General features: G+C 40.6%; 2 non-coding genes across 2 annotated transcripts; one reads left to right on the forward strand and one right to left on the reverse strand.

Annotated features, from left to right (window-relative positions):
* Positions 1-12,389: 12,389 nt before the first annotated feature.
* Positions 12,390-12,494, reverse strand: LOC148846232 (small nucleolar RNA R71). Its single transcript, XR_016102671.1, has one exon. It is a non-coding gene; the product is annotated as a small nucleolar RNA R71 (small nucleolar RNA).
* A 979-nt stretch (positions 12,495-13,473) lies between these two features.
* On the forward strand, positions 13,474-13,579 carry LOC148846233 (small nucleolar RNA R71). The gene has a single exon (XR_016102694.1). It is a non-coding gene; the product is annotated as a small nucleolar RNA R71 (small nucleolar RNA).

Below are 13,579 nucleotides of genomic sequence, written 5' to 3' on the forward strand. Positions count from 1 at the left end.
CTAGGTGTCGGATTGGGTTGTCTTTGATATACCAATCAGTGAGATACTTAGCGGGGGTCAACACCTGGGTATGTTGGGAAAGTACGAAAATTTATTTGAGTGGGCGATTATAGAGACAGGATCAGCCCCTTTGTCGGACAAAGGTAATGATCGGGGATGCACTCTCACTAATGGAAACCAAGACTGCCGGCAGCCAATTTTAATCATTGAGATTTTTTTGCAAAATATATTTTATATGAAATATAAAAGTTGATGAGACCAAAACGAACCCTAATTTTATCCCCTAATATTCACTCTTTTACATTTATTTAGCACTTAAATGGATTCATTACTCTTGTATTTCGATTCAGGGCAATAAAGAAGGCAATTGGAAGAAAATAGGGCAAATCGGGTGATTTTGCACAGTTTCGGCGACAGTCAGTAATCTGGGCCTAACTCTTAATTCCAGACACCGAATTGGACAATTCAAGAAGCATTAGAAAGATGAAAGGAGGTCGACAACTTTTATGTTTTGGGTTTTGACAGATTCGGCTCGCATCATGTACGACAATGAGCCCGAAGTTGGAGCAAGTTCGCAGCCAGGCCCATTTCACAACTTAAGCCCAACTCGCAGAAGTACCTTGAAGCAGCCCAAGTTTTAAAGCAGCCCAACTCGAACTCAAGAGTTAAGAGTCCGAATTTCGAATGTAATCTCCAAGGAGAGAGTTTATCAGATCTAAATTCTTGAATGTAATCCTAGAGAGATAAGAAGATTGAGATTAGAGCATTAGATAAGAGATAGAATAGGATTAGTTCAAAGAAGATAAGATCAAGACTCCCTAAGGATAAGATGATCGCCTAGAAGGAGTTGGAAAATAGCCCTCTCCTTTGGCTATATAAAGAGGGGGGCGAACCAGCTCTAGAATCACTCAATCATCTAGTAATCAAGCATCAAGCAACTCAAGAAGATCAGTTCGACCATGGAGAAGCAAAGCATGGAGATTGCGCAGATCATGAGCAGCTAAGCTTCTTTTTCTGGTTCAAGGGGGGAGGTTCGATTGTGCCATAGTGAGGTTCTGTATTTACTTTATTTTCTTTATTTTTAATTCAAGTATTCATTGGTTCTTGTACACATTTTTATTAGATGTTAATGTTAATTAGTCTGACAAACTGAATTAATGTTGATTTTCCTACTGCTATCCATGATTTCGGTGATCCGTAATTGTCATGAATAATGGTACAAGTAGCAATTAGGTTGTTATCTTTTTGGGTCAATTGTTCGTGACAGCCTTTGACCAATGTTTTAACATGGTTCAACCTAAAAGAATCGATGGAACAAAATTCAGTAATTGCAGCTATCTCAATTATTGTTATTTTGGTTTAACTGTTTTCACAAATCTTAATGCTATCATTGTTTAACATGGAACGCTATCGTACCCAGTTGAGTGGTGATAAGTGTTGATCGAATGCTGGGTTTGGTCAACTGAATTAGGAAAACACAAGGTTTATTATGGCTATCCTAATAAATCTATGGTTAAATGCTTGAATTGCAAGAATGCTGAATTGTACCTAGGATCGATGGCCAATCGATTCAACCCGAACCCTTGAACCAGAATTCGGTAAGAACTGATTTTCTTTTGTTTGTTTAGTTTGTTATTCTTTTAATTTTAGTTATTTAATTTTCCCACACAATTACTTTACCCATTCGGCTAAGAGATTATTGATTTGCTCCCTGTGGGATTCGACCTAGAACCACTTTTACTGCAAATATTTTATTGTGGAACTAGTAATAATTTTGAGGGCTTCGACAAACCCGTCAAAATTTTGGCACCGTTGCCGGGGAGCAACGTTAATTTCTTAGCTATTACCTTCTTTTTGTTAACCTTCTTCTTTTATGACTCGTGCTTCTCAATGAGGTGAACTCGAGTACAACCCCAAAATTGAGAGGACCACCCGTCGTTTAAGGAAGGAGGCTAAGCAAAGGAAGGATTGTTCACCTAAATAGGTGAACTCAGATCTCGATCTACCCACTTGTGATTTTCCCATCTTTGAAGAAGTAGAAAGAATGGCTGACAGAGAGAGGACATTAAGGGAGTTGGCTGCACCAATTATGAACCAACAGCCGTTATGCATCACGTACCCCACTCTTGAGGTAGCCTTTGAACTCAAATCTGGTTTGATTCAATTATTACCTCTGTTTCATCGTTTCCCAGGTGAGGACCCTCACAAACATCTTAAGGAATTTCATGTCGTCTGTTCAAGCATGAAACCCCACGGTATGACCGAGGACCAGGTAAAACTCATAGCCTTTCCATTTACTTTAAGAGATAAAGCAAATGATTGGTTGTATATTCTTCCTCCCGGTTCAGTATGCAATGGGATGAGATGAATAGGATATTCTTGGACCAATATTTTCCTACATTCCGGGCTGCAAATATAAGAAAAGAAATATGTGGAGTTCAGCAATTTGGTGGTGAGACACTATACGGATATTGGGAAAGATTTAAACAACTTGCTGCTAGCTGTCCACATCACCAAATACCTGAACAACTATTAATCCAATACTTCTACGGAGGGCTGTAGCCCATGGATAGAAGTATGGTCGATGCAGCCAGTGGAGGAGCCTTGGTGAACAAGACACCCGAAGTGGCCAGGGAGTTAATCTCCAACATGGCCAAAAATTCACAGCATTTTGGTGCAAGGACAGACGGTACCATTAGAAGGGTTAATGAGGTAAGCCATGTAAATTTAGAAAATCAGATTTCCGACCTAACTGCTTTGGTAAGACAACTCGTTGCAGGACAATTTCAAACTGCCAGGGTGTGTGGTATCTATTCAATTCCTGGACATCCTATGGACATGTGTCCATCACTACAGGATGGGTCGATTCAGCAAGTGAGTGCCATAGGAGGATTCCCGGGCCAGCCCCAACGAAAGTATGATCCCTACACCAATTATTACAATCCGAGGTGGAGAGATTACCCAAACCTAAGCTATGGAAACCAAGGAGGACAGCAGCAATACTAGCCCCATTTTTTCAGTCGACAACCCCAGTTTTCAACACCCATCACAACGCAAGGCCAACCCCTGAATTCAGGTACGTCATTAGAAGATATAGTTAAGGCTCTAGCTACTAATACTCAGCAATTTCAGCAGAAAACAAGAGCCAGCATTCAGAATTTGGGGAATCAAATCAGCCAACTTGCCACTTCCATTAGCAAGTTGGAGGCACAGAGCTCTGGGAAACTACCATCACAAATGGTAGTCAACCCCAAAGAGAATGTAAGTGCAGTGGTGCTGAGTAGCGGGAAGGAATTGCAGCTAGAACCTACCTCACCAAGGAAGGCGGATAAAAGACAAGAAGAAGAGGAGATACAGGACTCAAATGAAAGCCCCATTAAGGTAGGAGTTGGAGAGAACGCTTCAGCCGTGATCAAGAGGACCTTACCAGAAAAACATGTTGATCCAGGTATGTTCACCCTACCTTGTGTGATTGGCATTAAGCAAATTGAGCATGCCATGCTAGACTTAGGTGCATCTATCAATGTCATGCCATACTCGATTAACTATGCTTTGAGATTAGGTCCTTTAAAGGAAACTAAAGTTGTTATCCAATTAGCTGATCGTTCTAACACCTACCCAGAAGGGATTGTTGAGAATGTAATGGTGCAGGTTAACAATTTAATTTTCCCAGCTGATTTTTACATTCTGAAGATGAAGGAGAACACGATCGAAGGTTCAGCCCCACTTCTATTAGGCAGGCCATTCATGAAAATGGCCAAGACCAAAATAGATGTGGACGAATTGAAGCTATAAAGTACCGAATTGAAGACCATTTGATCTATTCGGTTGACACTTTTGATCCAACTGTGCAGGAAATTTTTGAAAAAGAGGAGTTAAAATCGAGTGCACAATTGGATACAAAGGCCCCTATTCTAGATTTGAACCCACCCATGATGGATGGAAGGGGAGCACATCGGATGCTGCAACCACAAGAGTTAGGGTAGCAAGGGAGAACGTCGAGCATAACGACGTTAAACAATTGTGCTTGTGGGAGGCAACCCATTGTGTTTAGTTAATTTTGTTATTTTGTTTGGTTTTGATTTTTGTGTTTAGTAGGAACCCAACAAGACAAATAGGGAAGTAGCCCCAAATCCTTCTACTTTATGCATAATCACATACATTGGGTACAATGTATAACTTAAGTGTGGGGGGATTAGGGAAATCTGATGGAAATTTGAGATACCTTACCTTCTTGAAATTTCTGCTCCCTAGAAACTTATCCTTGAACGATTTCAACTTATCAGGAATCATGTGCTTAGGCTAAATAGATAAGATAGGATGCAAGCATGACTAACTGAATCTTTCTTGGCTGCATATGGTACCTCATGATTTTAATCGATCAATAGGCAAGATGCATAAAGGTTTGATTGATTTTCACATAATTATCTATCAAACATGGGTTGATTATTCTAGAACTTGCTGTGTTAGGCATATAGAGACCACGATCAATGAATTCATGGATCAGGCGGTGTAACCCTGTGATTCTTGTGAAAAAAAAAAGAAAGGGAGTTTGAAAATAAAATCGTGACTAATGTGAGATGGAGCATAAAATGCACTCACATCTAGAAACAAAAAACAAGTATGAGACAAAGCATAAAATGCACTCACATCTAGAAATGAAAGCAAGTGTGAGATGGAGCATAAAATGCACTCACATCTTGAAAAGAAGGCAAGGGTGAGATGGAGCATAGGATGCACTCACCCTAGAACCCCAACCCCATTCTCACCTTCAGATCCTAGGAATTCACACTAAGTGGTGGAGATGTGATACATAGCAAGCTTAAGGCAATAAGCACACCTTGTTTTGATTCAAAGGAAAGTAATTTCATCCGACTGAATTGGTTTGTTAAAAGCAATGAGCACCCATGTAGTCCAAGGAGTTTCAGCCCTAGAAGGTTTGTCTCCTTGACTATCGATTTAACTTGGGACCATGAGGAATGGTGATTTGCGGTCACTCTTGGACAAGAAAAAGGGGAGAAAGAGATGAAAAGGGAAAGGTTACCAAGTCTGAACTAAAGCATGAAATGAACCAGGCCTCATGTAGAGAAAAAGAAAGACTGAAAATCAATAGTTAGTCTCTCTTGTGTTACTTGAGTTTTTGCCTTGCCCGAGGACGGGCAAAGTTTAAGTGTAGAGGGATTTGATGAGACCAAAATGAACCCTAATTTTATCCCCTAATATTCACTCTTTTACCTTTATTTAGCACTTAAGTGGACTCATTACTCTTGTATTTCGATTCAGGGCAATAAAGAAGGCAATTGGAAGAAAACAGGGCAAATCGGGTGATTTTGCACAGTTTCGGCGACAGCCAGTAATCTGGGCCTAACTCTTAATTCCGGACACCGAATTGGACAATTCAAGAAGCATTAGAAGGATGAAAGGAAGGTCCACAACTTTTATGTTTTAGGTTTTGACAGATTTGGCTCGCATCAAATACGACAATGAGCCCGAAGTCGGAGCAAGTTCGCAGCCAGGCCCATTTCACAACTTAAGCCCAACTCGCAGAAGTACCTTGAAGCAGCCCAAGTTTTAAAGCAGCCCAACTCGAACTCAAGAGTTAAGAGTCCGAATTTTGAATGTAATCTCCAAGGAGAGAGTTTTATCAGATATAAATTCTTGAATGTAATCCTAGAGAGATAAGAAGATTGAGATTAGAGCATTAGATAAGAGATAGGATAGGATTAGTTCAAAGAAGATAAGATCAAGACTCCCTAAGGATAAGATGATCTCCTAGAAGGAGTCGGAAAACAGCCCTCTCCTTTGGCTAAATAAAGAGGGGGGCGAACCAGCTCTAGAATCACTCAATCATCCAACAATCAAGCATCAAGCAACTCAAGAAGATCAGTTCGGCCATGGAGAAGCAAAGCATGGAGATTGCGCAGATCATGAGCAGCTAATCTTCTTTTTCTGGATCAAGGGGGGAGGTTCGATTGTGCCATTGTGAGGTTCTGTAGTTACTTTATTTTCTTTATTTTTAATTCAAGTATTCATTGGTTCTTGTGCACATTTTTATTGGATGTTAATGTTAATTAGTCTGACAAACTGAATTAATGTTGATTTTCCTACTGCTATCCATGATTTCGGTGATCCGTAATTGTCACGAATAATGATACAAGTAGCAATTAGGTTGATATTTTTTTGGGTCAATTGTTCGTGACAGCCTTTGACCAATGTTTTAACATGATTCAACCTAAAAGAATCGATGGAACAAAATTCAGTAATTGCAGCTATCTCAATTATTGTTATTTTGGTTTAACTGTTTTCACAAATCTTAATGCTATCATTGTTTAACATGGAACGCTATCATACCCAGTTGAGTGGTGATAAGTGTTGATCGAATGCTGGGTTTGGTCAACTGAATTAGGAAAACACAAGGTTTATTATGGCTATCCTAATAAATCTAAGGTTAAATGCTTGAATTGCAAGAATGCTGAATTGTACCTAGGATTGATGGCCAATCGATTCAACCCGAACCCTTGAACCAGAATTCAGTAAGACTGATTTTCTCATGTTTGTTTAGTTTGTTATTCTTTTAATTTTAGTTATTTAATTTTCCCACACAATTACTTTACCCATTCGGCTAAGAGATTATTGATTTGCTCCCTGTGGGATTCGACCTAGAACCACTTTTACTGCAAATATTTTATTGTGGGACTAGTAATAATTTTGAGGGCTTCAACAAACCCGTCAAAAGTATATATATTATGGTTTCAAAATGATTTGCAGAAGGTTTTAATTCCTGGGATCCATATAACAGAGAGTGCAACACTGTTCCTTGTAGCCGAGGGAGAGGTCCTCTTTTGTTGGGCAGTGTGTAATCATTATGGGATGAGAGGTTAAGTGTAAGACCATTAAGGATAATACCTGATGAGCTAATCTTGCATCTACCAACTGTCCGTGGGTGTTACATTGTGGCTTGGCCCAGGGACCACTTAGGGTAAGTATTGGGCCCATAGAGCCCACAAGATGGGTTTTCGGGGGTGCACTGTCCAAAACAATGTATTTGGCCAGGCCTTGTAACAAAGGCTGGGCTGAACCCATGTGGCTGATGTGTAGATTAATGTTTGGGTCCCACGCCATACAAGGAAGCCCAACTGGGCAGCAGTTTGAAGGGCTAAGTGAGTACATAACCTAAAATGGGCCTTAAGCCCATTTTGAACTGGGCTGATTTGATCAGTCAATTAAAAGGGGTGAATTCTGAGATGGATCAGCTAATAGGATTGGGCCTAGACCCTATCCACTTAGAGATTCCAAGATCTACATAAGATTTAGATCTGGAAGCCTCCTAATTAGATTAGGAGATGGCTGATCTGATCTGTAGATAAGATAAGGGTGATCCCTTATCACTTAAAGGGACTTCTAATCCGAATCTGATTTGGATCAGCAACTCCTAATGGGATTAGGAGCTGATCCCTTTAAGATTATAAAAGGAGCAGGGGGCGGCAGCCTTTATATATGCAACCCAAAAACTGTTGTCTTCAGATCTGAAATCACAAGAAGAGAGAATTCTGCACCCTGCGGATACTCTCTTGCCCACCCCTTCCTGCAGCCGCCACCTCTAGTAGTTCGACCTCCTACTCTTCACAGGAGTAATCAAGATTTGATCTTGATACCAGTCTTTTAGGGAAAAGATTGATTGGAGCTGTATCCACAAGCCATCCTATTGATTTTTGTGAAGGGTCAAGTTCTTTTGGCAGAACATTGTTGATTCTGCTCCATCCTACACTACACCATCTTCAGTGGGAGCAAATTTTGGATCCTTCCTTGGGCGTGAACACCTCCATTGGGAGATACTGTTTCTCTGTATCAGGTTCCTCCCTCTTACTGCTAAGCACAGTGAACCCCTAAGTCCATCTATATGGGCTCTTAATGGGCCCAACATTTACACTAATTGGTCCTTGAGTCCAACCATCTTATGAAGGCCCAAGGACAATGGTCTTAAGTGAGATTAGTCCATCAGGTATAAAAGCCCTAAATGTCCTTACACTTATCCTCTTAGCCCTTAATGATCAAACACTACCTAACAAGAGAGGACCTATCCCTCGGCTGTAAGGTATAGTGTCACGGTCTCTGCTTAGATGAATCTTGAGAATTAAAACCTTTTGAAAACCTTTTTATAAAACATAATATATATATATATATTCATATAAACATATTTTGCAAAACAAATCTGAAACATGGTTGAAATCGATTGCTGGCAGTTTTGGTTTTCATTAGAGAAAGTGCAGTCCCTGATCATTCACTTTATCCGACAAAGGGGCTGATCCTGTCACTATGATCACCCACTTGAGTGAATTCTCAAACTGCCCCAACATACCTACATTTTGATCCTCGAAGGACCTCACTGATTGGCATATCAAAGACAACATAATCCGACACCCAGTGCAGTAACTGTTAGATAGTTTTGTATGCCCTTAGCTTCAATCAGAATGATGCATTTTATGAGTTTATTGTAAATGAATAAAAGTGCATATTTGATTCATGTTCTCTTGGTATGTTTCTGTTTAATACCCTTAAATTGGACACTTAATGAGATTCGTGTTAGTTTAGAATATTCACAGCCAGTGGGTCGGTCTAGGGAGACCTATCCTGACATGGCTGACACTGTGGTGCCACCAAGTCGGTTGGGGTGGCGTGTCTCAGCTGCTAGAGTGAGACCCTAGGCACATACAGTGCAGGATTAATTGAATCTATGAACTGGACCAGATTTCCAGTATTGCCCTGGACCTTGGAGATTCATGGGCAAAACTGGAAAGTTACACCCGACCCCTAGACTCGATTATGATACTGCACCAGGTGTCGGATTGGACTGTCTTTGATATACCAATCAGTGAGATCCTTAGCGGGGGTCAAAACATGGGTATGTTGGGACAGTCTGAGAATTCATTTGAGTGGGTGATCATAGTGACAGGATCAGCCCCTTTGTTGGACAAAGGTAATGATTGGGGATGCACTCTCACTGATGGAAACCAAGACTACAGGCAGCCGATTTCAATCGTTGAGATTTGTTTTGCAAAATATATTTTATATGAGATATAAACGTATATACATTATGGTTTCGAAATGATTTGCAAAAAGGTTTTAATTTCCGGAATCCATGTAAGCAGAGAGTGCAATACTGTTCCTTGCAGCCGAGGGAGAGGTCCTCTCTTGTCGGGCAGTGTATGCTAAGAGGTTAAGTGTAAGACCATTGAGGATAGTACCTGATGGGCTAATCTTGCATCTTCCCACAGTCCCTCGGTGTTACAAGGTGGCTTGGGCCAAGGACCACTTAGGGTAAGTGCTGGGCCCATAGAGCCCATTTGATGGGTTTCAGGGGGTGCACTAACCATAGTAGTGTATTCGGCCAGGCCTTGTAACAAAGGTTAGGTTGAACCCATGTGGCTGATGTGTAGATCAATGTTTGGGTCCCATGCCATACAAGGAAGACCAACTGGGCAGCAGTTTGGAAGGCTAAGTGAGTACATAACCTTAAATGGGCCTTAAGCCCATTTTGAACTAGGCTGATTTGATCAGTCAATTAAAAGGGGTGAATTCTGAGATGGATCAGCTGATAGGATTGGGCCTAGACCCTATCCACTTAGAGAGTCCAAGATCTAAATAAGATTTAGATCTGGAAGCCTCCTAATTAGATGAGGAGATGGCTGATCTGATCTGCAGATAAGATAAAGGTTATTCCTTATCCCTTAAAGGGACTTCTAATCCAAATATGATTTGGATGAGCAATTCCTAATGGGATTAGGAGCTGATTCCATTAAGATTATAAAAGGAGGAGGGGGTGGCAGCCTTTAGATATGCAACCAACATACTCTTGTCTTCAGAGCTGAAATCACAAGAAGAGAAAATTCTGCACTCTGCGAATACTCTCTTGCCACCTCCTTTCTGCAGCCGCCACCTCCAGTAGTTCGATCTCCTTTTCTCTACAGGAGTAATCAAGATTTGATCTTGATACCAATTTTTTGAGGAAAAGATTGATTGGAGCTGTATTCACAAGCCATTCTGTTGATTCTTGCGAAGGGTCAAGTTCTTTTGGAAGAACATTGCTGATTCTGCTCCATCCTACACTGTGCCATCTTCAGTGGGAGCAGATTTTGGATCCTCCCTTGGGCGTGAACACCTCCATTGGGAGATACTGTTTCTCTATATCAGGTACATCCTCCCTCTTACTCCTTTTGGTTCAGATCTGAAGGGATAGGATATCCATCACATGGACGCCCAAAGATTGCGTAATAAGGGGGCAAATTTCAAAATTTTTTTCTCTCCCTTCAACTGGGAATCGAATTCCATATTTAGAAAATCATATTTTCATGGATCATTCTTGAACTATAAACTGAACCAAATCTGAACCAAAAGGAGTAGAGAGGGATTATATCTAATTCGGAGAAGCAGTATCTCCCAATGGAGGTGTTCACGCCCAAGGAAGGATCGAAAATCTGCTCCAACTGAAGATGGCGCAGTGAAGGGTGGAGCAGAATCAACAGTGTTCTTCCAAAGAACTTGACCCTTCACAAGAATCAACTGGATGGCACGTGAGCATCAATTCTTTCTCAAAGAATTGATGTCAAGATCAAATCTTGACTTCTCCCACAGCTGGATATCGAACTGGTTAATAGGGCAGCAAGAACAGGTAGGCGGCAAGAAAAGAATTCTGCTAAGATGCTTAATTCTTCCTTCTTGATTTCAGCACTAAAGAGGATCTGAATGTGATTTCTTCTAAAGGCTGCCACCCCCTCCTGCTTTTGTTAACCTAAAAGATCAGCTCCCAATCCAATTAGGAGTTGTTTATCCAATCCTTCCTGTAGCCGCTGCATCCAGTAGTTTGATCTCCTACTCTCTACATGAGTAATCAAGATTTGATCTTGATACCAATCTTTTGGGGAAAAGATTGATTGGATCTGTATTCTTACGAAGGGTCAAGTTCTTTTAGAAGAACATTGCTGATTCTGCTCCATCCTACACTATGCCATCTTCAGTGGGAGCAGATTTTTCTGTATCAGGTACATCCTCCCTTTTACTCCTTTTGGTTCAGATCTGGTTTGGTTAATGGTTCAAGATTGATCCTTGAAAAATATGTTTTTCTAAAATAGGGAATTCGAATCCCTGCAAAGATGGGAGAAATTTTTGAAATTCGCCTTGTCCATTCCGCAAGATTTGGGCATCCATGTGATGGATATACTATCCCTTCATACCATAATTGAGTCTAGGGGTTAGGTGTAACTTTATAGTTTTGCCCACCAGTCTTCAAGGTCCAGGGCATAAATGGAAAATGGTCCAAGTTCAGTGTTTCAATTAAACACACACTACATGTGCTTTTGGTTTAACCCTTGCAGCTAAGACAAGCTACCCCAACCGACTAGGCAGCACATTAGTGTCAGCCTTGGTAGGATAAACCTCCCTAGGTCTATCCAATGGCTGAAAACATTTTAAACAAACATGAGTCTCATAAGTGTCCAGTTTAAGTGTAGTTACACACAAACACACAAAGTATAACATGAATCAATTATGTATTTTTATTCATTTACAATAAATGCATTAGCACATCAATCTGATTGGAGTTAAGGGCATACACTGTCTAACAGTAACTACACGACGAGCCGTAAGTTTAAGATTCCCAATGGTGTTCTCCTATCAATGTAACTTAATTAGCAACAGTTTTTTTCTTTATTCTGCTATCTCTTTCTCTCTCTCTCCTTAAACTTTTATTATCTTTTGAAAATTTAGAATTTTTTAAGTGATTTCTTTCTTATTATTAGCAATTGTTTCTATTTTTTTCTTCTTATTTCTTTTTCTTTCTTTTCCCCTTTTTTGTATTTAGTTTTTTATATTTCCTTTTACAATTTCCATTTTAATTATTTTATTTTTGGTTTCTTTTCTCTATTCATTTTCATCATTTGCTATTATTTTTATTGCTGAAAGAACCCTTTGCATCCGCCTAAGAGCTGCGAGACAAGTTAAAGCTGAAATTGAAGAGATGGTTGAACCAAGGACTATGATGGACTATGCCAAATCAACCCTAACTAGGGCTGCTTCAAGCATTGTAAGACTAGCCATTGCTGCTAATAACTTTGAGATCAAACCAACCATAATTCAGATGATCCACAACATAGTTTAATTCTGTGGCATGGCTCATGAAGATCCGAATTCTCACAACCAATTTCTTAGAGATTTGTGACACTTTCAAGCATAATGGGGTGAGTGATGATGATGTTAGGCTGTGGTTATTCCCATTTTCATTGAAAGGCAAGGCCAAGGCTTGTTTGAATTCATTGCCGACTGGATCTATAACCACTTGGGAAGAAATGGCTAGCCGATTCCTCTCCAAGTACTTCCCTCCATCCAAGACAGCAAAGATGAGAAATGACATCACTACTTTCTTTCAACAAGATGAAGAATCTTTATGAGTCATGTGAGCATTATAAGGAGATGTTGAGGAAGTTTCCTTATCATGGACTTCCTATATAGCTGCAAGTGCAAACCTTATACAATGGTCTAATCGAAACCAACAAGACTATCCTAGATGCAGCAGCCGGGGGCTCCATCAACAATAAGACCCCTGAAGTTGCCCATGCACTTATAGAGGAGATGGTAGCCAATAATTACCAATGGCATTCAAAGAGAGCATAAGTGAGGAAGCAGCATGGTCTTCACAATGTGGACACATGCACAGTTCTATCTGCACAAATAGGTGCACTTAGCAAAAAAAAATAGATGAGATGCAAATGGCAGCCATGCATGTGCAGTCCATGACTTGTGATAAGTGTGGGAGAGACCACATCAGCACTGAATGCCACGTTGGTAATCAATTTAGGAAATCCACATAACAGGTTGACTTTAATGGCAAGTTTGCAAGGCAACAAGGAAATCAGTATCACCATGCCTTTAACCCCTGATGGAGGGGCTACCCGAATCAGCCATGGCCAAATCAGCATTCCCTCAACTCATTGTATTCAGCCCATGCTGATTTGGCCATGACTGATTCGGGTAGCCCCTCCATCCAAGGTTAAAGGCACGGTGATACTGATTTCCTTGTTGCCTTGCAAAGTTGCCATTAAAGTCAACCTGTTATGTGGATTGCCTAAATTGATTACCAACGTGGCATTCAGTGCTGATGTGGTCTCTCCCACACTTATCACAAGTCATGGACTGCACATGCATGGCTGCCATTTGCATCTCATCTATTTTTTTTTGCTAAGTGCACCTATTTGTGCAGATAGAACTGTGCATGTGTCCACATTGTGAAGACCATGCTGCTTCCTCACTTGTGCTCCCTCTGAATGCCATTGGTAATTATTGGCTGCCATCTCCTCTATAAGTGCATGAGCCATTTCAGGGGTCTTATTGTTGATGGAGCCCCCGGCTGCTGCATGTAGGATGGTCTTGTTGGCTTCGGTTAGATCATTGTAGAAGGTTTGCACTTGCAGCCATATAGGAAGTCCATGATGAGGGACCTTCCTTAACATCTCTTTATAATGCTCCCAAGACTCATACAAAGACTCTCCATCTTGTTGAAAGAAACTGGTGTGTCATTTATCATCTT

Source organism: Nelumbo lutea, chromosome 7 (genome assembly GCF_056320005.1).
Source record: "Nelumbo lutea isolate HS-2025 chromosome 7, American lotus-T2T, whole genome shotgun sequence".
Lineage (NCBI taxonomy): Eukaryota > Viridiplantae > Streptophyta > Magnoliopsida > Proteales > Nelumbonaceae > Nelumbo > Nelumbo lutea.